The 16,662-nt window shown below is 45.9% G+C and overlaps 1 protein-coding gene and 1 long non-coding RNA gene across 3 annotated transcripts in view; one reads left to right on the plus strand and one right to left on the minus strand.

The window, feature by feature from the left end:
• Positions 1-16,662, plus strand: part of LOC125804766 (CMRF35-like molecule 6) — an 88,646-nt gene that overhangs the window by 5,653 nt on the left and 66,331 nt on the right. The gene's annotated exons all lie outside the window — the stretch shown is intronic.
• Positions 4,422-12,156, minus strand: LOC125802161 (uncharacterized). 2 transcript variants are annotated; one of them, XR_007439105.1, is made up of 3 exons: positions 11,822-12,156; positions 5,863-6,173; positions 4,422-4,451 (listed from the first exon to the last, which is right to left on the minus strand). It is a non-coding gene; the product is annotated as an uncharacterized LOC125802161 (long non-coding RNA). The 2 variants fall into 2 exon arrangements; XR_007439106.1 differs by lacking the exon at positions 4,422-4,451 and adding an exon at positions 5,079-5,108.

Genomic DNA, 16,662 nt, shown 5'->3' on the forward strand with positions numbered 1-16,662 from the left:
CCACACACACTTCAAACCACACATACCCCACACCACACCACACATAGACCACACCACACACACTTCAAACCACACATACCCCACACCACACCACACATACACCACACCACACACACTTCAAACCACACATACCCCACACCACACCACACATACACCACACCACACACACTTCAAACCACACATACCCCACACCACACACTTCACACCCCACACCACACACACTCCACACACTCACCACACGACACACAGTCCACTCCCCACACTCACTCCACACCACACTCACTCCACACCACACATACTCCACACCACACAAACTCCACACACCACACACAGTCTACACCCCACACTACACACACTCCACACCACACCCTACACACATTCCACACCACACATACCCCACACCAAACACACTCCACCCCACACACTCCACACCACACATACCCCACACCAAACACACACACCACACACAGTCTACACCCCACACTACACACACCCCACACCACACACACACCACACATACACCACACCACACACACTTCACACCCCACACCACACACACTCCACACACTCACCACACGACACACAGTCCACTCCCCACACTCACTCCACACCACACACACACACACCCCACACCACACACAGTCTACACCCCACACTACACACACTCCACACCACACCCTACACACATTCCACACCACACATACTCCACACCAAACACACTCCACACCACACACACCCCACACCACACACAGTCTACACCCCACACTACACACACTCCACACCACACCCTACACACATTCCACACCACACATACCCCACTGCAAACACACTCCACCCCACACACTCCACACCACACATACCCCACACCACACCACACATACACCACACCACACACACTTCAAACCACACATACCCCACACCACACACTTTACACCCCACACCACACACACTCCACACACTCACCACACGACACACAGTCCACTCCCCACACTCACTCCACACCACACTCACTCCACACCACACATACTCCACACCACACAAACTCCACACACCACACACAGTCTACACCCCACACTACACACACTCCACACCACACCCTACACACATTCCACACCACACATACCCCACACCAAACACACTCCACCCCACACACTCCACACCACACATACCCCACACACCACACACAGTCTACACCCCACACTACACACACCCCACACCACACACACACACACACCACACATACACCACACCACACACACTTCACACCCCACACCACACACACTCCACACACTCACCACACGACACACAGTCCACTCCCCACACTCACTCCACACCACACACACACACACCCCACACCACACACAGTCTACACCCCACACTACACACACTCCACACCACACCCTACACACATTCCACACCACACATACCCCACACCAAACACACTCCACACCACACACACCCCACACCACACACAGTCTACACCCCACACTACACACACTCCACACCACACCCTACACACATTCCACACCACACATACCCCACTGCAAACACACTCCACCCCACACACTCCACACCACACATACCCCACACCACACACACTCCATACCACACACACACTCCACAGCTCACATACCCCACACCACACACACTTCACACCACACATACCCCACACCCCACACACTCCATACCACACACACACTCTACAGCTCACATACCCCACACCACACACACTCCACCCCAAACATACCACACACTTCACACCCCACACCACACATACCCCACACTCTCCATACCACACACACACTCCACAGCTCACATACCCCACACCATACACACTCCACCCCACACATACCACACACACTTCACACCCCACACCACACATACCCCACACTCTCCATACCACGCACACACTCCACAGCTCACATACCCCACACCATACACACTCCACCCCACACATACCACACACCACACACACTTCAAACCACACATACCCCACACCACACACGCTTCAAACCACACATAACCCACACCACACACACTTCAAACCACACATACCCCACACCACACACGCTTCAAACCACACATAACCCACACCACACACACACTCCACACCACACAAACCCCACACCACACACACTTTAAACCACACACACTCCACAGCTCACATAGCCCACACCACACACACTCCACCCCACACACACTTCATACCCCACACCACACACACTTTAAACCACACACAAACTCCACAGCTCACATACCCCACACCACACACACTCCACCCCACACATACCACACACACTTCACACCCCACACCACATACACTCCATAGCACACATACCCCACACCACACACACTTCAAACCACACATACCCCACACCACACACACTCCACACCACACAAACCCCACACCACACACACTTCAAACCACACATACCCCACACCACACACACTTCAAACCACACATACCCCACACCACACACACTCCAAACCACACATACCCCACACCACACACACTCCACACCACACAAACCCCACACCACACACACTTCAAACCACACAAACCCCACACCACACACACTTCAAACTACACATACCCCACACCACACACACTCCACACCACACAAACCCCACACCACACACACTTTAAACCACACACACTCCACAGCTCACATAGCCCACACCACACACACTCCACCCCACACACACTTCATACCCCACACCACACACACTTTAAACCACACACACACTCCACAGCTCACATACCCCACACCACACACACTCCACCACACACATACCACACACACTTCACACCCCACACCACACACACTCCACAGCACACATACCCCACACCACACACACTTCAAACCACACATACCCCACACCACACACACTCCACACCACACAAACCCCACACCACACACACTTCAAACCACACATACCCCACACCACACACACTTCAAACCACACATACCCCACACCACACACACTTCAAACCACACATACCCCACACCACACACACTCCACACCACACAAACCCCACACCACACACACTCCACAACACACACACTCCACACCTAATACACACAACTCACCCCACACTCCACCACACATACACCACACTCCACCCCACATTCCAAACACACCACACCAAACACACTCCACAACCCACTCCACACCCCACACACTCCACACCACACTACACAACTTAGTAACTATTTGACAAGCCAACTTAAAGTTCGTTCACGAACTTTGCCTTTTCTAGTTATTAAGTTGGCTTTGGAAAAGCCAACTTATTGTTCTTCGTTTTCTTCTTATTAAGTTGGCTTGGAAAAGCCAACTTCTTGTTCTTCGTAATCTTCTTATTATTATTAAGTTGGCTTGGAAAAGCCAACTTCTTGTTCTTCGTAATCTTCTTATTATTATTAAGTTGGCTTGGAAAAGCCAACTTATTGTTCTTCGTAATCTTCTTATTATTATTCTTCCCCACTTTTGTTAAACGCTACTCCTCCTAGGGCTTTCAACGTAGAATCACGAAATTTTCAGTGATCGTGGGACCTATAGTGAATTACGTTGCTTGTGCTTTTTGGAGCGATATATCGTACGGTTTTCGTAAAAACTTCGTAAACGTACGTCATTTTTTCCATAGACAATGAACTAGAAGATTTTTGAACGGCTGTGAACGTCACAATTTTTGAGATATGAAGACGAAATTCGGATGGTCTATAGAACTTAGTGAGTTCTTTCCGAAAATATGCTTTACGAAACGATACGTCGTACGGATTTCGTACAAATGTCGTACGAAGTTGCCCCATAGAAATGAATGGGGGGCCCAGAGTTCCATCTCACACACGAGCAGCTCTGCGCACGGAACCCCTTCTCTCCCCTGCTCCTCCAGTACTGTGAGTGTATGGAGGAGCTGCTGTATGGAGCAGCTATCAGTCAAAAGTTTGGACACCCCGGCACCCCAGCCAGGGCTTTGCAACCACCTATTAACTGCTTAGCAACCACCTTAGCAACCACCTGGAAAACGTTAGCAACTGCCTAGCAACCACTTAGCAACACCTTAGCAACCACTAGGAAAACGTTAGCAACTGCCTAGCAACCACTTAGCAACCACTTTAGAAATGATAGCAACTGCCTAGCAACCGCTTAGCAACACCTTAGCAACCACTAGGAAAACGTTAGCAACTGCCTAGCAACCATTAAGCAACAACTTTAGAAATGATGGCAACTGCATAGCAACCACTTAGCAACACCTTAGCAACCACTAGGAAAACGTTAGCAACTGCCTAGCAACCACTTAGCAACCACTTTAGAAATGATAGCAACTGCCTAGCAACCGCTTAGCAACACCTTAGCAACCACTAGGAAAACGTTAGCAACTGCCTAGCAAACACTTTAGAAATCATAGCAACTGCCTAGCAACCACTTAACAACATCTTAGCAACCACCTGGAAAATGTTAGCAACTGCCTAGCAACCACTTAGCAACCATGTGGAATACATTAGCAACTGCCTAGCAACCAGTTAGCAACACCTTAGCAACCACCTGGAAAACGTTAGCAACTGCCTAGCAACCACTTAGCAACTACTTAGCAACCATGTGGAATACATTGGCAACTGCCTAGCAACCAGTTAGCTACACCTTAGCAACCACCTGGAAAACGTTAGCAACTGCCTAGCAACCACTTAGCAACCACTTTTGAAATGATAGCAACTCTCTAGCAACCACTTAGCAACCATGAGGAATACGTTAGCAACTGCCTAGCAACTACTTTAAAAATAAGAGCAACTGCCTAGCAACCAGTTAGCTACACCTTAGCAACCACCTGGGAAATGTTAGCAACTGCCTAGCAACCATTTAGCAACCACTTTAGAAATGATGGCAACTGCATAGCAACCAGTTAGCAACACCTTAGCAACCACCTGGAAAATGTTAGCAACTGCCTAGCAACCACTTAGCAACCACTTTAGAAATGATAGCAACTGCCTAGCAACCGCTTAGCAACACCTTAGCAACCACTAGGAAAACGTTAGCAACTGCCTAGCAAACACTTTAGAAATCATAGCAACTGCCTAGCAACCACTTAACAACATCTTAGCAACCACCTGGAAAATGTTAGCAACTGCCTAGCAACAACTTAGCAACCATGTGGAATACATTAGCAACTGCCTAGCAACCAGTTAGCAACACCTTAGCAACCACCTGGAAAATGTTAGCAACTGCCTAGCAACCACTTAGCAACTACTTAGCAACCATGTGGAATACATTGGCAACTGCCTAGCAACCAGTTAGCTACACCTTAGCAACCACCTGGAAAACGTTAGCAACTGCCTAGCAACCACTTAGCAACCACTTTAGAAATGATAGCAACTCTCTAGCAACCACTTAGCAACCATGAGGAATACGTTAGCAACTGCCTAGCAACTACTTTAAAAATAAGAGCAACTGCCTAGCAACCAGTTAGCTACACCTTAGCAACCACCTGGGAAATGTTAGCAACTGCCTAGCAACCATTTAGCAACCACTTTAGAAATGATGGCAACTGCATAGCAACCAGTTAGCAACACCTTAGCAACCACCTGGAAAATGTTAGCAACTGCCTAGCAATCACTTAGCAACCACTTTAGAAATGATAGCAACTGCCTAGCAACCACTTAGCAACACCTTAGCAACCATTAGGAAAACGTTAGCAACTGCCTAGCAACTACTTAGCAACCACTTTAGAAATGATAGCAACTACCTAGCAACCGCTTAGCAACACCTTAGCAACCACTAGGAAAACGTTAGCAACAGCCTAGCAACCACTTTAGAAATCATAGCAACTGCCTAGCAACCACTGAACAACATCTTAGCAACCACCTGGAAAATGTTAACAACTGCCTAGCAACCACTTAGCAACAACCTGGAAAAGGTTAGCAACTGCCTAGCAACCACTTAGCAACCACTTTAGAAACGATAGCAACTGCCTAGCAACCACTTAGCAACACCTTAGCAACCACTAAGAAAACGTTAGCAACTGCCTAGCAACCACTTAGCAACCACTTTCGAAATGATAGCAACTGCATAGCAACCGCTTAGCAACACCTTAGCAACCACTAGGAAAACGTTAGCAACTGCCTAGCAACCACTTTAGAAATCATAGCAACTGCCTAGCAACCACTGAACAACATCTTAGCAACCACCTGGAAAATGTTAGCAACTGCCTAGCAACCACTTAGCAACCATGTGTAATACGTTAGCAACTGCCTAGCAACCAGTTAGCAACACCTTAGCAACCACCTGGAAAACGTTAGCAACTGCCTAGCAACCACTTAGCAACCACTTTAGAAATGATAGCAACTCTCTAGCAACCACTTAGCAACCATGAGGAATACGTTAGCAACTGCCTAGCAACTACTTTAAAATTAATAGCAACTGCCTAGCAACCAGTTAGCTACACCTTAGCAACCACCTGGAAAATGTTAGCAACTGCCTAGCAACCACTTAGCAACCATGTGGAATACATTAGCAACTGCCAAGCAACCACTTAGCAACCACTTTAGAAATGATAGCAACTGCCTAGCAACCAGTTAGCTACACTTTAGCCACCACTTGGAAAACGTTAGCAACTGCTTAGCAACCACCTAGCAACCACTTAGCAACCATGTGGAATACGTTAGCAACTGACTAGCAACTGCTTAGCAACACCTAAGCAACCACCTGGAAAACGTTAGCAACTGCCTAGCAAACGCTTAGCAACCACTTTAGAAATGATCACAACTGCCTAGCAACCACTTAGCAACCATTTTAACTTTTCAACGTTATTAACATACTTTTCCAAGCCAACTTAAAGTTCGTTCACGAACTTTGCCTTTTCTAGTTATTATTATTAAGTTGGCTTGGAAAAGCCAACTTCTTGTTCTTCGTAATCTTCTTATTATTATTATTAAGTTGGCTTTGGAAAAGCCAACTTATTGTTCTTCGTTTTCTTCTTATTATTATTATTATTATTCTTACGCCTTTTTTTCTGTACGCTACTCCTCCTAGAGCTTTTATCGTAGAATCACGAAACTTTCACGGATCGTAGGACCTATAGTGAATTACGTTGCTTGTGCTTTTTGGAGCGATTTATCGTACGGTTTTCGTAAAAACTTCGTAAACGTACGCATTTTTTCCCCATAGGAATGAATGGGGGAGAATTTTGAACGTCCGTGACGGTCACAATTTTTGAGATACGGAGACCAAATTCGGCGAGCTAATAGATCTTATCAAGATCTTTAAATTAATAGTAGGTTGCGAAGCGATACGACGTACGGTTTTCGTACAATTGTCGTACGAAGTTTTCCCATAGAAATGAATGGGGGGCCCAGAGTTCCATCTCACACACGAGCAGCTCTGCGCACGGAACCCCTTCTCTCCCCTGCTCCTCCAGTACTGTGAGTGTATGGAGGAGCTGCTGTATGGAGCAGCTATCAGTCAAAAGTTTGGACACCCCGGGCACCCCAGCCAGCGCTTTGCAACCACCTATTAACTGCTTAGCAACCACTCTCTCTTTCTCACTCTCTCTCTACTTCTCTCACTCTCTCTTTCTCACTCTCTCTCTACTTCTCTCACTCTCTCTTTCTCACTCTCTCTCTACTTTTCACTCTATCTTTTGCTCTCTACTTCTCTGTTTCTCACTCTCTCTTTTGCTCTCTACTTCTCTATTTCTCACTCTCTCTTTCTCACTCTCTCTCTATGTCTCTATTTCTCACTCTCTTTTGCTCTCTACTTCTCTATTTCTCACTCTCTTTTGCTCTCTACTTCTCTATTTCTCACTCTTTCTTTCTCACTCTCTCTCTACGTCTCTATTTCTCACACTCTCTTTCTCACTCTCTCTACTTCTCTATTTCTCACTCTCTTTTGCTCTCTACTTCTCTATTTCTCACTCTCTCTACGTCTCTATTTCTCACTCTCTCTTTTGCTCTCTACTTCTCTATTTCTCACTCTCTTTTGCTCTCTACTTATCTCTTTCTCATGCTCTATGTCTCTATATATTTTTCTCTCTACTTCTCTATTTCTCACTCTCTCTTTTGCTCTTTACATTTCTTTATTTCTCACTCTCTCTTTCTCACTCTCTCTACTTCTCTATTTCTCACTCTCTTTTGCTCTCTACTTCTCTATTTCTCACTCTCTTTCTCACTCTACTTCTGAATTTCTCACTCTCTTTCTCACTCTCTCTCTACGTCTCTATTTCTCACTCTCTCTTTTACTCTCTACTTCTCTATTTCTCACTCTTTCTTTCTCTCTTTCTCACTCTCTCTCTCTACGTCTCAATTTCTCTTTCTCGCTACTTTTCTATTTCTCTATTCTCTCTTACTCTTTCTTTATTTCTCGCTCTTCTCTCTACTTCTCTTTCACTCTACTTTTCTATGTCTTGCTTTCTCTTTCTTTTTATGTCTGGAATATGTTAGCAACTGCCTAGCAACCAGTTAGCAACACCTTAGCAACCACCTGGAAAATGTTAGCAACTGCCTAGCAACCACTTAGCAACCATGTGGAATACGTTAGCAACTGCCTAGCAACCAGTTAGCAACACCTTAGCAACCACCTGGAAAACGTTAACAACTGCCTAGCAACTGCTTAGCAACCACTTCAGAAATATTAGCAACTGCCTAGCAACCAGTTAGATACACCTTAGCAACCACCTGGAAAACATTAGCAAGTGCCTAGCAACCACTTAGCAACCATGTGGAATACGTTAGGAACTGCCTAGTAACCATTTAGCAACCACCTCGGATACCATAGCAACACCTTAGCAACCGCCTAGCAACCACCTAGCAACACCTTAGCAACCACCCCGGATACCATAGCAACACCTTAGCAACCATCTAGCAACACCTTAGCAACCACCTAGCAACCACCTAGCAACACCTTAGCAACCACCTAGCAACACCTTAGCAACCAACCCAGATACCATAGCAACCGCCTAGCAACACCTTAGCAACCACCCTGGATACCATAGCAACACCTTAGCAACCGCCTAGCAACACCTTAGCAACCACCTAGCAACCACCCGGATACCATAGCAACACCTTAGCAACCACCTGGCAACACCTTAGCAACCGCCTAGCAACACCTTAGCAACCGCCTAGCAACACCTTAGCAACCACCCCAGATACCATAGCAACACCTTAGCAACCACCTAGCAACACCTTAGCAACCACCTAGCAACACCTTAGCAACCACCCCGGATACCATAGCAACACCTTAGCAACCACCTAGCAACATCTTAGCAACCACCCCGGATGCCATAACAACACCTTAGCAACCGCCTAGCAACCACCTAGCAACACCTTAGCAACCACCCAGGATACCATGACAACACCTTAGCAACCACCTAGCAACACCTTAGCAACCACCCCGGATACCATAGCAACACCTTAGCAACCATCTAGCAACACCTTAGCAACCACCCCAGATACCATAGCAACACCCTAGCAACCACCTAGCAACACCTTAGCAACCACCCCAGATACCATAGCAACACCTTAGCAACCGCATAGCAACACCTTAGCAACCACCTAGCAACCACCTAGCAACACCTAAGCAACCACCCCGGATACCATAGCAACCGCCTAGCAACCGCCTAGCAACACCCTAGCAACCACCTAGCAACACCTTGGCAACACCCCGGATACCATAGCAACACCTTAGCAACCACCTAGCAACCACCTAGCAACACCTTACCAACCACCCTGGATACCATAGCAACACCTTAGCAACCACCTAGCAACACCTTAGCAACCAACCCGGATACCGTATCAACACCTTAGCAACCACTTGGAAACCATGTGGAATATGTTAGCAACTGCATAGCAACCAGTTAGCAACCACTTAGCAACCACCTGGAAAATATTAGAAACTGCCTAGCAACCACTTAACAACCATGTGGAATACATTAGCAATTGCCTAGCAACCAGTTAGCAACAGCTTAGCAACCACCTGGAATATGTAAGAATCTGCTTAGCAACCAATTAGCAAACACTAAGCAACGATGTGGAATACATTAGCAACTGCCTAGCAACCAGTTAGCAACAGCTTAGCAACACTTTACTTTATATAGGTATATATAAAGTAAAGTGTTTATATTACTTTATAAGACAATTATTAGCTTTTCACCATGTTAGCCAAAACTTTTTAGACTTTAACATTTAGCTGAAAGTCAACAGCAAAGCAACCACTCTTCACACGCTTTAGACAGAAATATCTTAGCAACCATTTTAACTTTTTCAACGTTATTAACGTACTTTTCCAAGCCAACTTAAAGTTCGTTATCGAACTTTCCTTTTCTAGTTATTATTATTATTATTATTCTTACGCCTTTTTTTCTGTACGCTACTCCTCCTAGAGCTTTCAACGTAGAATCACGAAACTTTCACGGATCGTAGGACCTATGCCAACTTAGCGTGCTTGTGCTTTTTGGAGCGATTTATCGTACGGTTTTCGTAAAAACTTCGTAAACGTACGCATTTTTTCCCCATAGGAATGAATGGGGCGAAATTTTAAACGTCCGTAACCGCCACAATTTTTGAGATACGAAGACCAAATTTGGCGAGCTTATAGATCTTACCGAGATCTTAAAATTAATAGGAGGTTGCGAAGTGATACGACGTACGGTTTTCGTACAATTTTCGTACGAAGTTTTCCCATAGAAATGAATGGGGGGCCCAGAGTTCCATCTCGCACACGAGCAGCTCTGCGCACGGAACCCCTTCTCTCCCCTGCTCCTCCAGTACTGTGAGTGTATGGAGGAGCTGCTGTATGGAGCAGCTATCAGTCAAAAGTTTGGACACCCCGGCACCCCAGCCAGGGCTTTGCAACCACCTATTAACTGCTTAGCAACCACTCTCTCTTTCTCACTCTCTCTTTCGCTCTCTACTTCTCTAATTCTCACTCTCTCTTTTGCTCTCTACTTCTCTATTTCTCACTCTCTTTTGCTCTCTACTCCTCTATTTCTCACTCTCTTTCTCACTCTCTCTCTACGTCTCTATTTCTCACTCTCTTTCTCACTCTCTCTCTACGTCTATTTCTCACTCTCTCTCTACTTCTCTATCTCACTCTCTCTTTCTCACTCTCTCTCTACGTCTCTATTTCTCACTCTCTCTCTCTACTTCTATATTTCTCACTCTCTCTACTTCTATATTTCTCACTCTCTTTTTCACTCTCTCTCTACGTCTCTATTTCTCACTCTCTCTCTACTTCTCTATTTCTCACTCTCTTTCTCACTCTCTCTCTACGTCTCTATTTCTCACTCTCTCTACTTCTCTATTTCTCACTCTCTCTTTCTCACTCTCTCTCTACTTCTCTATTTCTCACTCTCTCTCTGCTTCTCTATTTCTCACTCTCTTTTGCTCTCTTCTTCTCTATTTCTCACTCTCTCTTTCTCACTCTCTCTCTAATTCTCTATTTCTCACTCTCTCTACTTTTCTATGTCTCTTTCTTTCTACTTTTCTATTTCTCTATTTCTCTCTTACTCTTTATTTCTCGCTCTTCTCTCTACTTCTCTTTCACTCTACTTTTCTGTCTTGCTTTCTCTTTCTATCTATCTCTCTACTACATCCTCTTTCTTTCTCTACTTCTTTATTTCTCGATCTCTCTTTTTCCCTAATTCTCTTTCTATCGCTCAATATTTCTCTCTACTTGTCACTCTTTTTCTCACATTCTCGGGTGTTCTTTTTCTACTTCTCACGCTGATTTTCTCTCTACTTCTCTATTTCAGGCTCTCCCTTTTTCTGTACTTCTACATTTAACACTCTTTCTTTTTATCTACTACTGCCTAGCAACCAGTTAGATACACCTTAGCAACCACCTGGAAAACATTAGCAACTGCCTAGCAACCACTTAGCAACCATGTGTAATACGTTAGCAACTGCCTAGCAACCAGATAGCAACACCTTAGCAACCACCTGGAAAACGTTAGCAACTGCTTAGCAACCACTTTAGAAATGGTAGCAACTGCCTAGCGACCAGTCAGATACACCTAGCAACACCTTAGCAACCACCCCAGATACCATAGCAACATCTTAGCAACCACCTAGTAACACCTTAGCAACCACCACAGACACCATAGCAACACCTTAGAAACCGCCTAGCAACCGCCTAGCAACACCTTAGCAACCACCCCGGATACCATAGCAACACCTTAGCAACCACCTAGCAACACCTTAGCAACCACCCTGGATACCATAGCAACACCTTAGCAACCACCTAGCAAAACCTTAGCAACCACCTAGCAACACCCTAGCAACACCTTAGCAACCACCTTGCAACCACCTAGCAACACCTTAGCAACCACCCCGGATACCATAGCAACACCTTAGCAACCACCTAGCAACACCTTAGCAACCACCTAGCAACACCTTAGCAACCACCCTGGATACCATAGCAACACCTTAGCAACCACCTAGCAACACCTTAGCAACCACCTAGCAACACCCTAGCAACCACCTAGCAACCACCTAGCAACACCTTTGCAACCACCCTAGATACCATAGCAACACCTTAGCAACCACCTAGCAACACCCTAGCAACCACCTAGCAACCACCTAGCAACACCTTAGCAACCACCCTGGATACCATAGCAACACCTTAGCAACCACCTAGCAACACCTTAGCAACCACCCTGGATACCATAGCAACACCTTAGTAACCACCTAGCAACACCTTAGCAACCACTTAGAAACACCGTAGCAACCACCCCGGATACCATAGCAACACCTAAGCAACCGCCTAGCAACCACCTAGCAACACCTTAGCAACCTCCCCGGATACCATTGCAACACCTTAGCAACCACCTAGCAACACCTTAGCAACCACCTAGCAACACCTTAGCAACCACCTAGAAACTCCTTAGCAACCACCCAGGATACCATAGCAACACCTTAGCTACTGCCTAGCAACCACCTAGCAACACCTTAGCAACCACCCAGGATACCATAGCAACACCTTAGCAACCACCTAGCAACACCTTAGCAACCACCCTGGATACCATAGCAACACCATAGCAACCACCTAGCAACACCTTAGCAACCACCCAGGATACCATAGCAACACCTTAGCAACCACCTAGCAACACCTTAGCAACCACCCCGGATACCATAGCAACACCTTAGCAACCACCTAGCAACACCTTAGCAACCACCCTGGATACCATAGCAACCGCCTAGCAACACCCTAGCAACCACCTAGCAACACCTTAGCAACCACCCTGGATACCATAGCAACACCTTAGCAACCACCTAGCAACACCTTAGCAACCAACCCGGATACCATAGCAACACCTTAGCAACCACCCCGGATCCCATAGCAACACCTTAGCAACCACCTATTAACCCTCTAGCAACCACCTAGCAACACCTTAGCAACCACCCCAGATACCATAGCAACACCTTAGCAACCACCTAGCAACACCTTAGCAACCACCCCGGATACCATAGCAACCAGTTAGCAACCACCTGGAAAATATTAGAAACTGCCTAATAACCACTTAAAAACCATTTGGAATACGTTAGGAGTTGCCTAGCAACAAGTTAGCAACAGCTTAGCAACCACCTTGAATATGTTCGCAACTGCCTAGCAACCAATTAGCAAACACTAAGCAACGATGTGGACTACATTAGCAACTGCCTAGCAACTACCTAGCAACCACTTAGCAACACTTTACTTTATAAGATAATTATAAGCTTTTCACCATGTTAGCCAAAACTTTTTGGACTTCAACATTTAGCCGAAAGTCAACAGCATAGCAACCACTCTTCACACGCTTTAGACAGAAATATCTTAGCAACCATTTTAACTATTCAACGTTATTTAACTATTTAACGTACTTTTCCAAGCCAACTTAAAGTTCGTTATCGAACTTTCCTTTTCTAGTTAGTGTGATTGCAGTAATGCAATCACAGTATTGTTCTTCTTAAGTCTTATTCTTCTTATTATTATTATTATTATTAGTGTGATTGCAGTAATGCAATCACAGTATTGTTCTTCTTAAGTCTTATTCTTCTTCTTCTTCTTATTAGTGTGATTGCAGTAATGCAATCACAGTATTGTTCTTCTTAAGTCTTATTCTTATTATTATTATTAGTGTGATTGCAGTAATGCAATCACAGTATTGTTCTTCTTAAGTCTTATTCTTCTTATTATTATTATTATTAGTGTGATTGCAGTAATGCAATCACAGTATTGATCTTCTTAAGTCTTATTCTTCTTCTTCTTCTTCTTCTTATTATTATTATTATTATTAGTGTGATTGCAGTAATGCAATCACAGTATTGATCTTCTTAAGTCTTATTCTTATTATTATTATTATTAGTGTGATTGCAGTAATGCAATCACAGTATTGTTCTTCTTAAGTCTTATTCTTCTTCTTCTTCTTCTTATTATTATTATTCCACCTGTTTTTTGTCCGGTTAACTAGTGCCGCAGTTTTCGAAATATCGACTTCGTCCAAAAGAGAAAACGTGCGTACATATCGGGAATGGTGGGCTTGTATACAGCTTTCCGATCGGACTTACGTTTTTCGTAAAAACTTCGTAAGTACGCGTTTTTTTGACCATTGAAAATGAATGGGCAGAACTTTGCACGCCCGTGGACGTCGCAATTTTTGAAATACGAAGATGAAACCAATTGATGACCTGTAGAACTTATTGAGCTCTTTCCGAAAATATGCGTTACGAAAAGTTACGACGTACGGATTTCGTACGATTGTCGTACGAAGTGGCCCCATTGGAATGAATGGGGCCAATCGGAGGACGGCAGCTAGATCGAAGGACAGGTAGCTAGAACTCCAGTACTGTGAGTGTATGGAGCAGCTATGGGATAAAACAGCATTAGGTCAAAAGTTTGGACACCCCGGCCCCCCAGTACTGTGTGTAATAGAGCCACGGGTCAAAAGTTTGGACACCCCGGCCCCACAGTACTGTGTGTAATGGAGCCACGGGTCAAAAGTTTGGACACCCCCGAACGGCCAAAGCAACCTAGCGTGCATAGCTGATTGATGTATTTGCACGTTGCGTAGCAACGTGCAAACACCATTTAATCAAATTTATGCATATACATCACCTAGCAACCACCTAGAAACACCATAGCAACCACCCCGGATACCATAGCAACACCTTAGCAACCGCCTAGCAACACCATAGCAACCACCTAGCAACCATCTAGCAACACCTTAGCAACCACCCCAGATACCATAGCAACACCTTAGCAACCCCCTAGCAACACCCTAGCAACCACCTAGCAACCACCTAGCAACACCTTAGCAACCACCCCGGATACCATAGCAACACCTTAGCAACCGCCTAGCAACACCCTAGCAACCACCTAGCAACCACCTAGCAACACCTTAGCAAACACCCCGGATACCATAGCAACACCTTAGCAACCGCCTAGCAACACCCTAGCAACCACCTAGCAACCACCTAGCAACACCTTAGCAACCAACCCGGATACCATAGCAACACCTTAGCAACCGCCTAGCAACACCCTAGCAACCACCTAGCAACCACCTAGCAACACCTTAGCAACCACCCCGGATACCATAGCAACACCTTAGCAACCGCCTAGCAACACCCTAGCAACCACCTAGCAACCACCTAGCAACACCTTAGCAACCACCCCGGATACCATAGCAACACCTTAGCAACCGCCTAGCAACACCCTAGCAACCACCTAGCAACACCTTAGCAACCACCCCGGATACCATAGCAACACCTTAGCAACCGCCTAGCAACACCCTAGCAACCACCTAGCAACACCTTAGCAACCACCCCGGATACCATAGCAACACCTTAGCAACCGCCTAGCAACACCCTAGCAACCACCTAGCAACACCTTAGCAACCACCCCGGATACCATAGCAACACCTTAGCAACCGCCTAGCAACACCTTAGCAACCACCTAGCAACACCTTAGCAACCACCCCGGATACCATAGCAACACCTTAGCAACCGCCTAGCAACACCTTAGCAACCACCTAGCAACACCTTAGCAACCACCCCGGATACCATAGCAACACCTTAGCAACCGCCTAGCAACACCCTAGCAACCACCTAGCAACCACCTAGCAACACCTTAGCAACCACCCCGGATACCATAGCAACACCCTAGCAACCACCTAGCAACACCTTAGCAACCACCCCGGATACCATAGCAACACCTTAGCAACCGCCTAGCAACACCTTAGCAACCACCTAGCAACCACCTAGCAACACCTTAGCAACCACCCCGGATACCATAGCAACACCTTAGCAACCGCCTAGCAACACCTTAGCAACCACCTAGCAACCACCTAGCAACACCTTAGCAACCACCCTGGATACCATAGCAACACCTTAGCAACCGCCTAGCAACACCTTAGCAACCACCTAGCAACACCTTAGCAACCACCCCAGATACCATAGCAACACCTTAGCAACCGCCTAGCAACACCTTAGCAACCACCTAGCAACCACTTAGCAACACCTTAGCAACCACCCCGGATACCATAGCCACACCTTAGTAACCACTTAGCAACACCTTAGCAACACCATAGCAGATACCAGCCAGCACTGCAATCACACTCGCAGTTTCTGTAGGAACTGCAATCTAGTTATTATTATTATTCCACCTGTTTTTTGTCCGGTTAACTAGTGCCGCAGT

This window comes from Astyanax mexicanus, chromosome 1 (assembly GCF_023375975.1).
Source record: "Astyanax mexicanus isolate ESR-SI-001 chromosome 1, AstMex3_surface, whole genome shotgun sequence".
NCBI classification, from domain to species: domain Eukaryota; kingdom Metazoa; phylum Chordata; class Actinopteri; order Characiformes; family Acestrorhamphidae; genus Astyanax; species Astyanax mexicanus.